The 15,529-nt window shown below is 50.4% G+C and overlaps 1 protein-coding gene across 1 annotated transcript in view; it reads right to left on the bottom strand.

The window, feature by feature from the left end:
• Positions 1-15,237, bottom strand: part of ERF (Ets2 repressor factor) — a 31,489-nt gene extending 16,252 nt beyond the window's left edge. Inside the window, exon 1 of the mRNA XM_015409394.1 lies at positions 15,228-15,237. The gene's annotated coding sequence lies outside the window, so the exon portion shown is untranslated. The remainder of the gene's footprint in view (positions 1-15,227) is intronic.
• Positions 15,238-15,529: the final 292 nt, after the last annotated feature.

Genomic DNA, 15,529 nt, shown 5'->3' with positions numbered 1-15,529 from the left:
AAAGAAACAAACTTCTGATGAAGAATATACTGAAGAACATGGCCTCAGTCCATAGGAGATGAGGCCTAGTGGGCTTTAAGCCAATGGTATTAGAACTGAGGTGGGTATTGAGCAGGAAACACTTCCAGGTGTGAGGTGGAATGTGTTGAACCTCTCAAGGGAGCAGGCGGCCTTTGGATCAAAGATGGAGTGAAGGTTGCAGACAAGGGGCATGCCGGTTGAGAGACGGGGAGGCACGCGAGAGCATGGTGATCAGTACAAAAATGTTACTGGCCAAACCTTCCTGGGGGAAATTATTCCATCATTATCGGGCCATCACTAAGAAGGCCCTGCCACAAAGGTGCGGAGGTCCCTACCACCTTAATAAACAGCACCTGGTACATAGACCACTGCAAATTCTACTCTTTGCCACAAGGGACATCTTTATATCGCTCCCCAGCGTAGCTTCATAGCCTTGAGGGCTAGAAACCTGCTTTGAGACGAAGGCTAAGGGTTCTTGGGATGCCGGCTTTTGCAAGCAATGCTAACTTCTCATGCCTTTTTCATCGTGCAGTCACGCGGGAGACCTGAAATAAATAAACAATACAACCCCACGTGGCAGGTAGAGGTGCAGAGATCTCCCAGAATTACAACTTGACTCCAAACCACAGAGGTCACTTCCCCTGGAGAAAATGGCTGCTTTGGAGGGTGGACTCTATGGCATTGTACCCTGCTGAGGTCCCTCCCGTCTCTAAACCCTGCCCTCCCCGCCTCCAGGAATCTCCCAGCCTAGAGTTGACAACCTCAATGGTAGGCAAACTCAAGCGACTGGGAAGTGGTTGAGTTAACCCACTCGCTGCACACGGTGGCTGACCAGGAAATTAAAGCGACTTCCAGATGTTCTCTGCAGTCCATAAAGAGGGAACGGGATACCTGGGGATCAGAAACGAACAGGATCAAAGCTTTTAGCCGGGCAAAATCACAGCGGTTTATACCAGCACAGGATAGAGTGGTGGCTGGGGAAGGCCTTGTAGGAAAAGATTTATGGCTTACTAAGAGCTTTGTTTTCTTTTAAACGCACACACTCTCCCAATCCAAAACAATAAGGCACGAGTGACTCAGGGGAAAGAGGAAAGGACCCAAAAGTTCTGGGAATGGCCCGGAGGAAGAAAGAGAGGATAGGATGCAGATAAGATAAAAAGCCAAGGAAGACTGCCCGGACAATGGTCCGAGGGCACATGATGCTATTACATTCTGTTAAACCTAAGCAGGTCGCAGCCTAGAGTGGAAGCAATATAACCAGGGCCGGCCCGACCAAACAAGCAGACTAGGTAGTTGCCACAATGCGGGGGGGTGCCAACATGTGTGGCAAAAGCAACAGCAAGCATGCGGCTTCTGGTACACCTGGTTCCTGGCAGAACTGGGGGGTGGAGTGGGACTGTGCCAACTCAGGACTCCTCTATCACACAAGAAAGGGCCTCATGTTGGTTCCTACGAGGACACGCGACTCACCCCACCTTGGAGTTCTAAAATATATACATGCAAGTGAGGGTGTTTGTGAGACTTGTGGGAAGGGGGCCCGCAAGACTCACATGCACAGACAATATTATTTGGGGGAGATTTAAACCGCACCCCCAATGTATTTGGTAAGTTTTCAGATCTTTCTGCAAACCTGGGGAGGTTCCCACGTTTGCAGAAGTCTCCCTTTATAGTCGGCATGGCCCCAAACTACAGATTGAGTGATCCGCAATATTTTTTTTTTTGAGTGATCCGCAATATGGCCCATAGTTGATTATCAGACTGTAAGAAAGCCCTGTGCAAGTCACTCTGAAACATGGGGCAAACGGGGGGGGGGGGGACAGAACAGGGTAGGCGTCGCCTGGTTAATTGCCGCCTTTCTGTAAAACAGGAATATTAATTAATTAAAGGGTTTAGCAGGCGACACTTGAGGTACGGTGCATCTGCAGGGGTGGGGGAGAGTTCATCTGGAACCGGGAAGGCTCAAAGAGAAAAACAGAGATGGGAAAGGCAGAAGTTGCCTGTTCCTAGGCCACGGGGCATGCAACAGGTACTGGCAGATCCACAGGAATGCGAGAGCGGGGAGGGATCCCTGCCCGGGCAAGTCGGGAGAACACGGAAGATTCCTATCTTCTGTGCAGACAGACAGGAGACACAACGACCCAAAGGCTGCAAGAAAACAGGGAGAAGAGGGGGCCCCGTGGGCACGGGCGATGGGAAGGAAGGCATCCTTCCACATTCCCATCAACGTGCAGTTCCGTCCCGAGCGCCTACCTTCCGCCCTCTGACGAAAGGAAGGCCAATTTGGCAGAGCGCAGGTTACAGATTTGGGGAGCCGAGGAGGGGTGGAGAAGAGGGACGCAACTGCTTATTCCTTGTGTGTGCGTGTGTGTGCGCCATTAAGTCACAGCCGACTTCTGGCAACCGCATAGGTTCTTCAAAGCAAGAGACGTTCAGAGGTGGTTTTGGCAATCGCCTGCCTCTCTGTAGTGACCCCGGGCTTCCTCGCTGGTCTCCCATCCAAATACTGACCAGGGCCAACCCTGCTTAGCTTCCAAGATCTGACAGGATTGGGCAAGCCTGAGCTATCCAGGTCAGGTTGCTCATTCCTAAGTTCCTTGCATATATGGCACCTGGGGAAGAAAGCCCCGCCCTGCAGAACCAGGGTACACCACCACTCTGATCCCTATAGGCAATGCTGGATGGTGGGACTCCAAGAATTCCAGCTGGCCCCCTGTCCTGAACACGTGCTTAAAAGAGGCACCTGTGACCCCACTCAAATATTTCCTTTTATGTATTTACTCCCTTTAAGAACATAAGATGAGCCCTGCTGGATCAGACCAGTGGTCCATCTAGTCCAGCATCCGGTCTCACACAGTGGCCAACCAGTTCCTCTGGACAGCTAACAACAGGGCATAGAGACCAAGGCCTTTCCCTGATAAAAACATCAGAAGAGCCCTCCTGGATCAGACCAGTGGTCCATCTAGTCCAGCATCCTGTCTCACACGGTGGCCAACCAGTTCCTCTGGAGGGCCAACAACAGGGAAGAGAGGCCAAGGCCTTTGTAAGAACATCAGAAGAGCCCTGCTGGGTAAGATCAATGGTCCATCTAGTCTAGCATCCTGTCTCAAAGAGTGTCCAATCAGTTCCTCTGGAGGGCCAACAACATGGCATAGAGGCCGAGGCCTTCCCCCGAGAGGAATGTAAGAAGAGTCGTGATGGATCAGACCAATAGTCCAACTAGTCCAGAATCCTGTCTCACACAGTGGCCAGCCGGTTCCTCTGGAGGGCCAACAACAAGGCATAGAGGCCTTCCCCTAACAAGAACATAAGTTGAGCCCTGCTGGATCAGACCAGTGGTCCATCTAGTCCAGCATCCTGTTTTATGCAGTGGCTAACCAGGTCCTCTGGAGGGCCAACAACAGGCCACGGAGGCTGAGGCCTTCCCCTGATGTTGCCTCCTGGCTCTGGGATTCACAGGTTGACTGCCTCTGAAAGTGGAGGTTCCCCTCAGTCATCAGGGCTAGTAGCCAATGACAGACTGATCCTCCATGAATCTATCTCATCCTCTTTTAAAGCTGTTCGTTCCTGTGGCCATCACTCCATCATCTGGCAGCGAATTCCACATTTAAATCCCTCTCTGTGTAAAGTCGTGTTTCCTTTTGTTCGTCCTGAACCTCCAGCCCATCAGCTTCACTCGATGCCCTCGGGGTCTAACTTTTGGGAGAGGGAGGAAAAGTTCCCTTTGTCAAATCTCTCCACCCCATGCATAGTTTATATAACCCCACCCTTTCTCCCCAGTGGGGGACCTAAAGTTGCTTACATCATTCTCCTCTCCTCTATTTTATCCTCACGACAACCCCACGAGGTAGGTCAGGCTGAGACCGTGTGACTGGCCCAAGGTCGCTCAGCAAGCTTCCATGGCAGAGTTCGCATTCGAAGCTGGGTCCTCCCAGATCCTAGCCTAACTGCTACACCGCCACAACGGCCCCATTACAGATCACAGAGTTTCTCCAACCTAATTAGTTCAAACTCTGTCTTCTAAAACATGGTAATATGAAGCGGCTTCTAGTCCCAAAAGGGACAGTCATCTAAATGTTCAGGTGCTGCCTGGGGCATAGTATAGGGCAGGGGTCATTTCGTAGAAAAAGAGGTGCAGCAGGAGCTCATTAGCATAACTCATTAGCATAACTCATTTGCATATGCCACACCCCCTGACATCACTGGAAGTGTGTCAGAAGTCAACACCCATCGCTCAGGCTCCATTGGACTGTTTTGGATTGCTAGCTATTGTGTGTGTGGGGGGGGAACGTGCAGATCTGTCCTCGCAGAGGAGGGAGAGCTTGTACCTGAATAAAACTGGGTCTTAAAGGTGCCACTGGACTGTTTTGGACCTGAGGGCTGGGGGGAGCTTTGCAACTTACCTGGCTGCTTCTTGTTCTGACTGAGGGCTGCTGGGAGCAGGGGGTGGGGCTTGTTGCATGTGCCCACCCCCTGGGCTTTCTACTGCCGGAGCTCCGCTCCTGTGCGCTCCTGCAGGAAATGACCCCTGGTATAGGGCAGTGGTGGCGAACCTATGGCACGGGTGCCAGAGGTGGCACTCAGAGCCCTCTCTGTGGGCACGCGTGCCATCGCCCCAGCAGGCCCAGACCATCATTAAAGTGTCAAATTCTCTGCCAAATCATTTTAAGTCAATGAAAGCATTTGGGATTGCTTTCCTTACTTTGTTTGGATCATCTTAAGTTAATGTATGAGTTGTTTTTTCTAAAGTAAAACCTCAGTATTCAGGTTAAAATTGCCGCGTTGGCACTTTGTGATAAATAAGTGGGTTTGGGGTCGCAGTTTGGGCACTCGGGCTCTAAAAGGTTCGCCATCACTGGTATAGGGGCAAGAAGAAATGACCCCATCCACGTCTTGCCACCTGGGGGGAAATTTTAATCTAAGCCAATGGTCAGTGCCCTCACCTGGATGGCACAGGCTAACCCGATCCCATCAGATCTCGGAAGCTAAGCCAAGTCAGCCCTGGTTAGTCCTTGGATGGGAGACCACCAAGGAAGCCCAGGGTTGTTACGCAGAGGCAGGCAATGGCCAACCACCTCTGACCGTCTCTTGCTTTGCAAACCCTATGGGCTCATCATAAATCACCTGTGACTTAACAGCGCTTTCCGCAGCCAACGCATGTCCATAGACATATTCCGAGGCAAAAATATGGGGAATGGATATGCACACAAGAAAAAGTGCCCGACAGGGATACACGAGAAGCGAGTTAGATCTTCCCGCTACCCCACCGACTGCCATCCGATCAATGACACGATTGGGTAAGTCCGGAGAGAATTTTATCAGTTCTCTTTCTCTTCTGAAGAAGCGTGCGTGCATGCGAAAGCTTACGCCCAGAATTAAACTTTGTGGGTCTGAAAGGCAGAACAAACTTAAGAGTCCAGTGGCACCTTTAAGGTTTATGTTTGGTGTAGTGGTTTGGTGCCAGTTTGGTGTAGTGGTTAAGTGTGCGGACTCTAATCTGGGAGAACCGGGTTTGATTCCCCACTCCTCCACTTGCACCTGCTGATGTGACCTTGGGTCAGTCAGAAGCTCTGGCACAGCTGTCCTTGAAAAAGAGCAGTTTGTGTCAGAGTTCTCTCTGCCCCACCTACCTCACAGGGTGTCTGTTGTGGGGAGGGGAAGGGAAAGGAGTTTGTAAGCCCCTCTGAGACTCCAAGTGAAGGGCGGGGTATAAATCCAATCTCTTCTTCTTCTTCTTCTTATGCAAGGTATGAGCTTTCGTCAGGCCCGTAGCCAGGATTTTTTAATGGGGGGGGCTTTTAAAAGGGGGGGCACTGAAATTCATGTATGGCCCCCACCTCTCCCCCAAAGCATTTAAAGAAAGGGCAGCGTGAGGCTTGCCACCACCACTGGCAGCGGCAAACGCAAGAAATGAGTCGGGGGGGGGCTGGGCAGGGTGGTAAGTTGGGGGGCGTGGCAGAAAGCCAGAGGGCTGGGCCCCGAAATGCCCCCACTGTAGCTACGGGCCTGGGCTTTCATGTGCATGCACATTTTTTCAAATACACTGCGATGGAAGATGAGAGTTCAAACTTATACACAGAGGATGAACAGCAAATTAACACGATGAAGATGATCTTCAAGGTGCCACTGGACCCAAACTTTGTTTTGTTGCTTCAGATCAACATGGCGACCCACCTGAATCTATAAAGACAGAAAAGCCAAAGAGTTCAGCGTCCTGAGAATTGCAGTTTTCTTTAAGAGGGGGAAAAAAAAGGGAAGTCCTTGTGTGGTTACTAAGACGGGCCTGAAATATCCATTTTTTACTTTTCAGGGAAAGTTCCACCTTTCAACCCAGTAGCACGCACACGAGGCCTGGTAAAATCTCAGCTGCCTTGCGGAAAGCGCACAGCCCAAGGGCTTTCAGTGCCACAGCTTTCTAACTCACATTTTTTCCACTCCACCCCATGAAAGTAAACAATAATGGTACGTAATCATCGTTCTGGGACGGGTTTACCTGGAAAGCTCAACCAAGCCAGAGCTTCGAAGGGACCTATGGGGACTGGGGGGGGGGGTGCGAAATGCAAGCTGGACAGACACACTGGTAACGAAAAAAAGGAAAGGTGCTCGATTCCCTGGTTAAACACTCCTTTAGTGTTCCCCTAATGCTGAACGTTGGGAGTGAATGGCGGGAAGCGGAGTACGGTATGCGCACCACATGAGGTTAGAACTTCCTCCGATATTCAGATCTGGCTGCAGCCACAGACAGGAAATTTCACCAGATGGGGAGAAAGGGCCGCGCTTATCTCCCCACGGCTGGGACGTGACAGGAGCCCTAGTGACAGAATTAGGCCCAAAGCAGCCAGTGTTTCCCACTAGCACTTCGTGGGCTAGAGGAGATCCAGTCGGGCGGGCGGGACCCTTGTCCTGGACGCTGGGCCTCCGAGGGCAGAAGATGAAGAAGAGATTGGATTTATACCCCGCCCTTCGCTACCCAAAGGAATCTCAGAGCGGCTTACAATCCCCTTTCCCTTCCCCTCCCCACAACAGACACCCTGTGAGGTAGGTGGGGCTGAGAGAACTCTTTCAAGGACTGCTCGTGAGAGAACAGCTCTGAAAGAATTTATGACTGGCCCAAGGTCACACCAGCAGCTGCATGTGGAAGAGTGGGGAATCAAACCCGGCTCTCCCAGATTAGAGTCCACCCTCCTAACTACTACGCCAAACTGGGGCTGAGGTCACTCGGAACATTAGCCACGCTACAGAGACGGAAGATAGGCGGATTTTCCGGGCGCGATCACAGCACCACATCTGGGAAGCGTAGAGCTCCCGTGGTGAACCCGAGGCTTCCCGTCGAAGATGCGGGGTAAAAAAACTAGTACCCCCGAGGTACTAGTTTCCGGAAACCACGGGGCAAGGGCGCGTTTCCGGTGGTAGGTCATGGCATCCGACGCCTGCCCATGTCCCATCGCTAAAAGGTTTTTTTTCCCCAAGTGTCCACGGGATGTGCACAAGCACCCAACGGTGCATGCGCACACTTCGTTTAAAAATAAACAACACAGCCCCCTCCTCTTTTCCGTACCCCCTCACTCCTGGCTCGGCCTGCTCGAGAGGAACTCTCTGCACTGGGTGGCAGAGGGGGAGGTGCAGGGGGGGACGTGGCGAGAGGGCGGCCCGGCTGAAGCTCCTCCTGGAAGGGGTTAAACCCGGAGCCTTTTGCTAGGGAGGCCGCTTCTTTGCCGCGCCGCAGGATTGTCCTGGGATCGGCACCTCCCCCCTAACCACGGGACCTCGACGGGACGTCTGATCGCGCAGCCGTGCGTTATTTTGCTCCGGGGCAAACAGCCATGCCTCCCCCCCCCCGCATTTTCCTGCCCGTGTGACCGGGGCCACAGTCTATGATGTGCCCCAGCAGATGGGCTAAAGTACTACCACTACATGGTAAGCCGGTTCCGCGCTTATAAACTGGACAGGAGAGCACCAGGGAATGGTAGGTAAGCCACTGAGTTCCTCAAAGGGAGGGCACCATATCCGCACAGCAGTGAAGTCAGGGCTTTTTATCTGGGGGAACGAACCAGACAGAGTTCCGGAACCTCTTTAACAAAATCCTTTTTAAAATGTTTAAAAGTTCATGAGTTTTCAGTATACCGATCGAAAACTTCATTTCCCTCTTGAGAGTTCCGACAACTCTTTTTTAAAAAGCAACAACAACAACAAAAGCCCCGAGTGAAATAAATATCGTCTAAGCGTACCTTTTGGCTAGGTCGTGCCAATATTACAGAATCCTCTTTCCTAGAGAGGGATTATGCAAAATCGATTTCGGCAGCTTCGTTGACGCAGCCCTTTTCCCACGGAACTTTTCAGGCTAACTGGCTATCCGGTTTTAAGCAAGTGCTACCACCAGATTTTTGTTATCGTCATTCTTTGGGGCTACCCCGTTCTTGTAGGAGCCACCTGTTCCGGTGTTTTATCCTGAGACATTACTTCCCGACGCCCTGGAAGCTGCCCGCGGAGCAAACACATTCATTTCATTGCAGTTTAATTTGGATTAACCAAACCTACAGCTGGGGGAAAGATGTTATTTCAGTCCTGCAGCCAAAGTGCCAAAAGGCAAATTGTTAAATTCAGGTCTGAAGAGATGTAATAAGGGGAAGATGTTCATTCGGACATCTCAACAAACCAGGGTTTGTTTATAAGATGTGTTTGTGCACCAAACTCTAGCTAGTCTACAAGCCGTATGGAACATACCCTGGTTGTCAACCTTTATTTATTTCCTTTTTGTCTCTCTCTCACCTGCCAGAAAGGAGGATACCCTCCATATCCCAGTGTCTCTGTGGTGAGGCTGTTGCAAAGACTCAGCCAACCGCGTTTTGTGAATTCAGACATCACAGCAAACCACGATTTTGTACAAACAGCGGGCAGGTAACAAAACCAGCCACAAAACCCTCGTTTAAATGCAGGTTTGGTACTTCATTCCCTCCCCCCCACACACACAAATTTGTTGGGAGTCTTTGCATTCGGACATCCCAACTAACTGGAATTGGATCAAAGCATCATTTTTTAAAATGTGGTTTTATCATGGTGTGTGAATGCAGACCAAGTCTGGAAGGTCCTCTTTCGTGGAGGTAAGATCTGATGCTCCAGTTCAGTGGCTTTCCATCTACGCTTTAAAGAAAGCTAGGCAGCAAGGGCTCTTTAATGAGAAGGCAGGCAAGTTTTTCAGTAAGGCAGCTTTCCCCCCCCCCCCCCCCCCCCCAATACTGATTGTCCCTTGAATTTAACAGTCTCAACACTGTCTTACCAGGAAGGGAGAAATCCCCAGAGCCTGGTCGTCCAGGTACTAGAAAGCGGATGCAGGTGCCTAGAGATTTGAAACATTTCTTTTAGCCTTATGCAAGGCTGGCTCCAAGAGAAGTTTGAAACACCTTTTCCTGTTCCTTCTGACAACCTCCAGAGTGCTCCTTCGACTTTCTCCCGAGTTAGAGCACCTGTTGACTCAACAGTAACACTGAGATTATTTATTCCTCGATTGGCATTTTCTATAGGCATCTGCACAACTCCCCAACAAGAACCAACAGCTGTCGCTTTCATGAGCACCTCATAAACGTCTGAGGCAGGGAGTCCCCAATGTGTCACCCATGGGCACCATGGCTCCGCCCCTTCGTTAAAGGGCCCCTGCATCTTCTCAAAAGCATTTAAAGGGATCCTTCAAATGCTTTTGAGAAGAGGCGGGGGGTGTGCGCACGCCCCTCTCCCTCCCCTCCTGCAAGATTTAAAGGGCCCTTCAGCTGATCGACAACGTCTTTCCTGAGGCCTACCAAGTGTTTTTAGAAAGTGGGTGGAGCCATATGGGGGGGGCCTTGCCTGGCAGGGCTTCTGATTGGCCACTGGAGATCTGACTGGCTGGGCAGATGAAAACAAACACTGTTTCAGCTGTAGTAGCCACAACAGTTTTACTCCCTCTCACTCTTCTCTCCCAGTGTATTTGTTAAATCGCTCCTCTTCTTCCCCGCGCTTGGGCTTCCTCTGTGGGTGGGGCTCTGCGTCCTCTGGCAGCCATTTTCTGTTTGGCTCCACCTCCTCTGGCAGCCATTTTGTAGTTGTGCCTGCCATCCCAGGTCAAAATTCCACAAGTGCCCACCTGCTCAAAAAGGTTGGGGACCAGTGTTCCCGCTAAGCTGAGTTAGTGTGAGCTAGCTCACAGTTTTTTAGCCTCCAGCTCACACATTTTTGTCTTGGCTCAGGAAGGAGGGCTCCAGAGCAAACTGATTTATGCAGCAGCCAAACCGCTCACTCACAACTTTAATGCCAGTAGCTCACAAAGCAGACTTTTTGCTCACAAGACTCCACAGCTTAGAGGGAACATTGTTGGGGACCCCCATTCTAGGGATATCAGGCCCGTCACAGCTGGAAAGTGGACGAGACAAACTTCAGTTTCATCCAGGAAAAGACGTTTTTCTAGCCTTTTGCCTGCCGTGTGCATACAGGAGAGATCTATGTGTCCATATATCCAACTGTTCCCCCCCAAGGTCCTTTTTAGGAATGAATGCATCGTGCTACATCTGGCGTTACACGTCCTTTAAAGCATCCAACAGATGCGTGACTCCGTCTGTTTGAACAAGAGGCTTGGAAAGGTGGGTTTAAGGCTGCAGCCCGACAGGTTCCTAACCTGCCCGACAACTGCAGGTTGACGCCTCGGGTGTTTATCTTAGCTACAACTTGAAGTTACAAACAGTATTTTTTTTGGGGGGGGGGGGGAGAATCTGCATACCAGAAACAAAACTAAATCCGCTCGAACGAGCCACTGTTGGAAAAGCCGATCACCCCAGACAGGGTGAGAACGTTGGAGGAAAAGCGGGGAGAACGCTAATGTTTCCGACAGCCCATTTTCGCAGTTTTCACCCTGACGCCAATTATTTTGCCCCATCAGACGACATACTGTGTTAAGAGGCATCTTCAAGCTATCGCCTGGCTTCTATTTATTTTATAAACCATCTTGTGGACTTTTTAGCTGAGCAGCGGTTTACAGATGCCCAGAAAATATCTACTGAGTTTCAGAAGATTTATATTCTGGCAAGCGTGGCTAGGATCACCCCTTTTACGCTACCAAATTACTTGCAGTCTCTGTTCAGGTAGCTCCAATCCTTTCCTCCCAAGACAGAAATTGTCAAGATGCAATGCTTCTGGACATTTATCAGATATCGTATCAATAAAATAACAGGCTATGCCATTTGCCTACAACCATTAACTTTCAGTATTTCAGGACTTGGGGTGAGAAAGAAGACAAAACGCTGAGTTAGCTCTGGAAGCTCTGAGTTCAACTCTCACCTCAGCTATGAAGTTCGCGGGGCTTGTGGTGGGTTGTGACGCGTGAGCGTACCTCACTAAGAGACAAAATGAGCTCTTAAGGTCTATAAGAGATCTGAGGGAATACGTTTATCAGATGAGGCTGTAGCCTAGTGAAACAACGGGCACGAAGTTCTTTGCAAATACTTCAAACACATTAATAAATAAGTAAGGCCCCGAGTTCAAGGATCTCCATGAGGAAAGCTGGGAAAGACCTCTGCCTGCAATCTCAGAGAGGAACTGTCGGACTCGTTGGCACTGACCTACACCTATCGTTGATCAATCTCAATACCATTGTTTTACGTACAGAGAAGCAACAAGTAACATATGCACACTTTTCTGCGGCGCTGGCATGCGCAATTTGTGTGGGCTATATATGCCACATTGTGCAGACACCATAGGGAGGCTATATTATTATTATCCCTAATTACCTACAGGCCTTTTACCATATACTATGCCAGAGGTGTCAAAACTCATTTGTTATGAAGGCCGGATCTGACATACATTTGTTACGAGGGCGCGGACTCTAATCTGGGAGAACCGGATTTGATTCCCCACTCCTCCACATGCAGCTGGTGGTGTGACCTTGGGTCAGTCATAAGTTCTCTCAGAGCTGTTCTCAAGAGAGCTCTCTCAGCCCCACCTACCTCACAGGCAGTGTTCCCTCTTAGCCGAGTTAGAGTGAGCTAGCTCACAGTTTTTTAGCCTCCGGCGCACACATTTGTGTCTGAGCTCAGGAAGGGATGGCTCCAGAGCAGACTGATTGACGCAGCAGCCAAATGGCTCACTCACAACTTGAATGCCAGTAGCTCACAAAGTAGAATTTTTGCTCACAAGACTCCACAGCTTAGAGAGAGCACTGCTCGCAGGATGTCTGTTGTGGGGAGGGGAAGGGGAAGGGATTGTAAGCTGCTCTGAGACTCCTTTGGGTAGTGAAGGGTGGGGTATAAATCCAATCTCTTCTTCTTCTTTGTTGGGCCGGTCCAGGTGTGTCATAAAATGCAATGCCAGGTACCAGAGATAGAAACTGTATAAAGGATAGCAGCTGGTAAGCTCCAAGGTGGTATAACTTCACTGCAAGGACCCAAGGGCCGGGAGGGGAGTGCAGAGGAAAACCCACATAGGTGGACTAGAGAGGGAGCAGTGTAGCGCTGGGCAGATGCTCCCACGATGCTTGACTGCTGCAGACAAGGTTGTTCTGCTCTGCTGAAGCCACAATAGCTCCGCCCACTTCCCCCCTCGGCAGTTCCTCCCTTGCACCAGTTGCTCACGGGCCACATATGAGCCCTGGATGGGCCGCTTCCGGCCCCCGGGCCTTATGTTTGACACCCCTGTACTATGGTTTCTACTTACACCTTTCAATGGTTATTCATCCTTGCAGTAACCGAAAAACTTAAAAAGCCCAGCTCGGTCAAGAGCAAAGGTCCTTAAGGTATACACAAGATGGTACCTAACTCCAGATAGGCTACATCATTCTACTAAGCAATATCCGTTGTCTTTCCGGAAGAATCGTGGCAAAACTGGCTCCTATTTTCATGAGAGCCAGTTTGGCGTAGTGGTTAAGAGCGTGGACTTTAATCTGGGAGGACTGGGTTTGATTCCCCACTCCTCCACTTGCAGCTGCTGGTGTGACCTTGGGTCAGTCAAAAGTTCTTTCAGAGCTGATCTCTCAAGCCAGTTTGAGAGCCAGTTTGGTGTAGTGGTTGAATGCGCGGACTCTAATCTGGGAGAATCAGGTTTGATTCCCCACTCCTCCACTTGCACCTGGCTGGATGACCTTGGGCAAGCCATAATTCTGGCACAGCTGTTCTTGAAAAAGAGCAGTTTCTGTCAGAGTTCTCTCAGCCCCACTTACCTCACAGGGTGTCTGTTGTGGGGAGGGGAAGGGGAAGGAGTTTGTAAGCCGCTCTGAGACACCTTTGGGTAGTGAAGGGCGGGGTATAAATCCAATCTCTTCTCTTCTTCTCTTCTTCTTCCAGGACAGTTCTTGAGAGAGCTCTCTCAGCCCCACCTACCTCACAGGGTAGGTTGTGGGGAGGGAAGGGAAGGAGACCGTAAGCCGCTCTGAGACTCCTTCAGATAGTGAAGGGTGGGGTATAAATCCAATCTCTTCTTCTTCTTCTACCTGGTGGGGGAATATTGTCAAGATGCAACGCTTCTGGACATTAATCAGCTATCGTATCAATAAAATAACTGGCAATGCCATTTGCCTACAACCAAAATAATTCTTCTGGGAGTTTTGGACAATAAAGCAATCCCTCCAATCAGAAGGGAATTCACAGTATCGTTATTAACAGCAGCCAAACTCAGGGTGGAGCTGCGGTGGCTCAAGTGGTTAAGACGCTGAACTGCAGGCTGTGGAAGGTCAGTAGTTCAGCAGTTCGAGACCCGAGTGTGCCGCATGACGGAGTGAGCTCCCGTCTCTAGTTCCAGCTCCTGCCAACCTGGCAGTTCGAAAGCAAGAAATTGCAAGTAGATAAATAGGTGCCACTTCGGTGGGAAGGGAACAGTGTTCTGTGCGCCTTGGTGTTTAGTCATGCTGGCCACATGACCACGGAAACGTCTTTGGACAGCGCTGGCTCTTCGACTTTGAAACGGAGATGAGCACCGCAACCCTAGAGTCGGATTTGACTGGCTTTCGAGCAAGGGAACCTTTACCTTTAAACTCAGGGTGGTAAGAAATGGAAAAAGGCCACATATTCTGAGAAGCTGCTTTGATAAAATTTGGACCATCACGATATTGCACCAGACCAAAGGTCCATCTAGGCTAGGATCCTGTTACCAACCGTGGGAAGCTGAACGCCACCAGGAAGCCGATTTAAGAATCTCCAAGCTTCCAGTGATCCGTTGAGCTATCACGGTTAGTAGCCGTTGACAGAGCAATTATCATTCTCCATTATTCTTTTTAAAAGCCATCGAAAGTCAGCAACTGCATCTTGCCGCGGTGAACGGCACAGGTTAATTATAAACCGTATAAATTATTGCTCGTTTCGCCCAACGCCCCAAACTGGTCAAGGATAATTCATTGTTACTCTGATGGGGGAGTTAGAACAGAGAGATCATTAACCGGCCTGGGGTTGTTCCGCGGGCGGCCAGGACTCAAGTAGGACTTGAATGAGCTTCTCCAACGCTCTTGCTGACGGGTTAAGCGAGTGTATGCATGTCTGCCGACACAAACCTCTCCCACAACCCAGTCCCTGTGGAGACCCACCTGCTTTGCCTCTCTGGGTCTCTGGGCTGCGAGCTCGAGGCCCAAAGGAGTAATTATAAAGGTGTTTGTTTTTGATTGCCTCATTTAGACACAAGTGGCTTTCGTTCAGCATCGAACCCGCCTTACCTCCGTGCACGTGTATATGTGTGTGTATATATATATATACACACACACACACACAGAGACATATGTAAGTACATCTGATGCAACAGCGCAACACTCAGAAAGATATCGCCCATTTCCCTCTCAGTAAACAGAAACTCCACCTCCAGTGTTCGGGTACTGAGAGGTGAGATCCATGAAGCCGGTGTGGGGAAGAGAAGAACCCTTTTGAGCCACAAACCTTTATGGGACGTTTCAACACTTATCCCACAACCCCTAAATCTCCAGGATGGTCCAGTCAAGCGAAGGCCCACATAGCCCCCTGAGATGGACTCTTTCGAGGCAGCTAGGCCTAAAATTAGAAGCACTGTTAACTACGGGTGGAGGGGAAGGGCGGGCTTTGCGGCCGGGGATCATGCGTGCCTTTATTAATTATGGTGTTCGCAACACCTGGGGCTACGACAAGCGAGCAAGTGAGCGTGCGTGCAGAGTCAGTAGCCGCTGTGAACGCCGGGCGGAAGCGGGGCCTAACAACCGGGTGAGATAGAGCAAATGTCCGTGAGGCCTAGGGTACCTTGCCTCCAGTCCGCTGCTCCATCCCGCTTGCTCACCGGAGACCGACATCGGCAGAACATTCCAGAGCTGGGGAGACGGGCCGCTGTGTAAACGGAAGAGAGAGTTTGTTAAGTCGCTCGGTTAACAAAGCAGTCGGGGAGTGATTCAGCAAGAACACAGCTTTATTCTTCAAACTCGAACACAACTCCAACACGGATCAACATCTGATAGCCAGAACAGCCTTAACATTGCAGCGGTCCTGCTTTTAAACATTCCCGGCTAATGTAGCCACACCCACTGTACAAATACCAACCAATGTGG

The sequence above is a fragment of the Gekko japonicus genome, unplaced genomic scaffold (genome assembly GCF_001447785.1).
Source record: "Gekko japonicus isolate JY-2015 unplaced genomic scaffold, Gekko_japonicus_V1.1 scaffold745, whole genome shotgun sequence".
NCBI classification, from domain to species: Eukaryota; Metazoa; Chordata; class Lepidosauria; order Squamata; family Gekkonidae; genus Gekko; species Gekko japonicus.
This window is presented reverse-complemented; position numbering and strand designations above follow the sequence as displayed.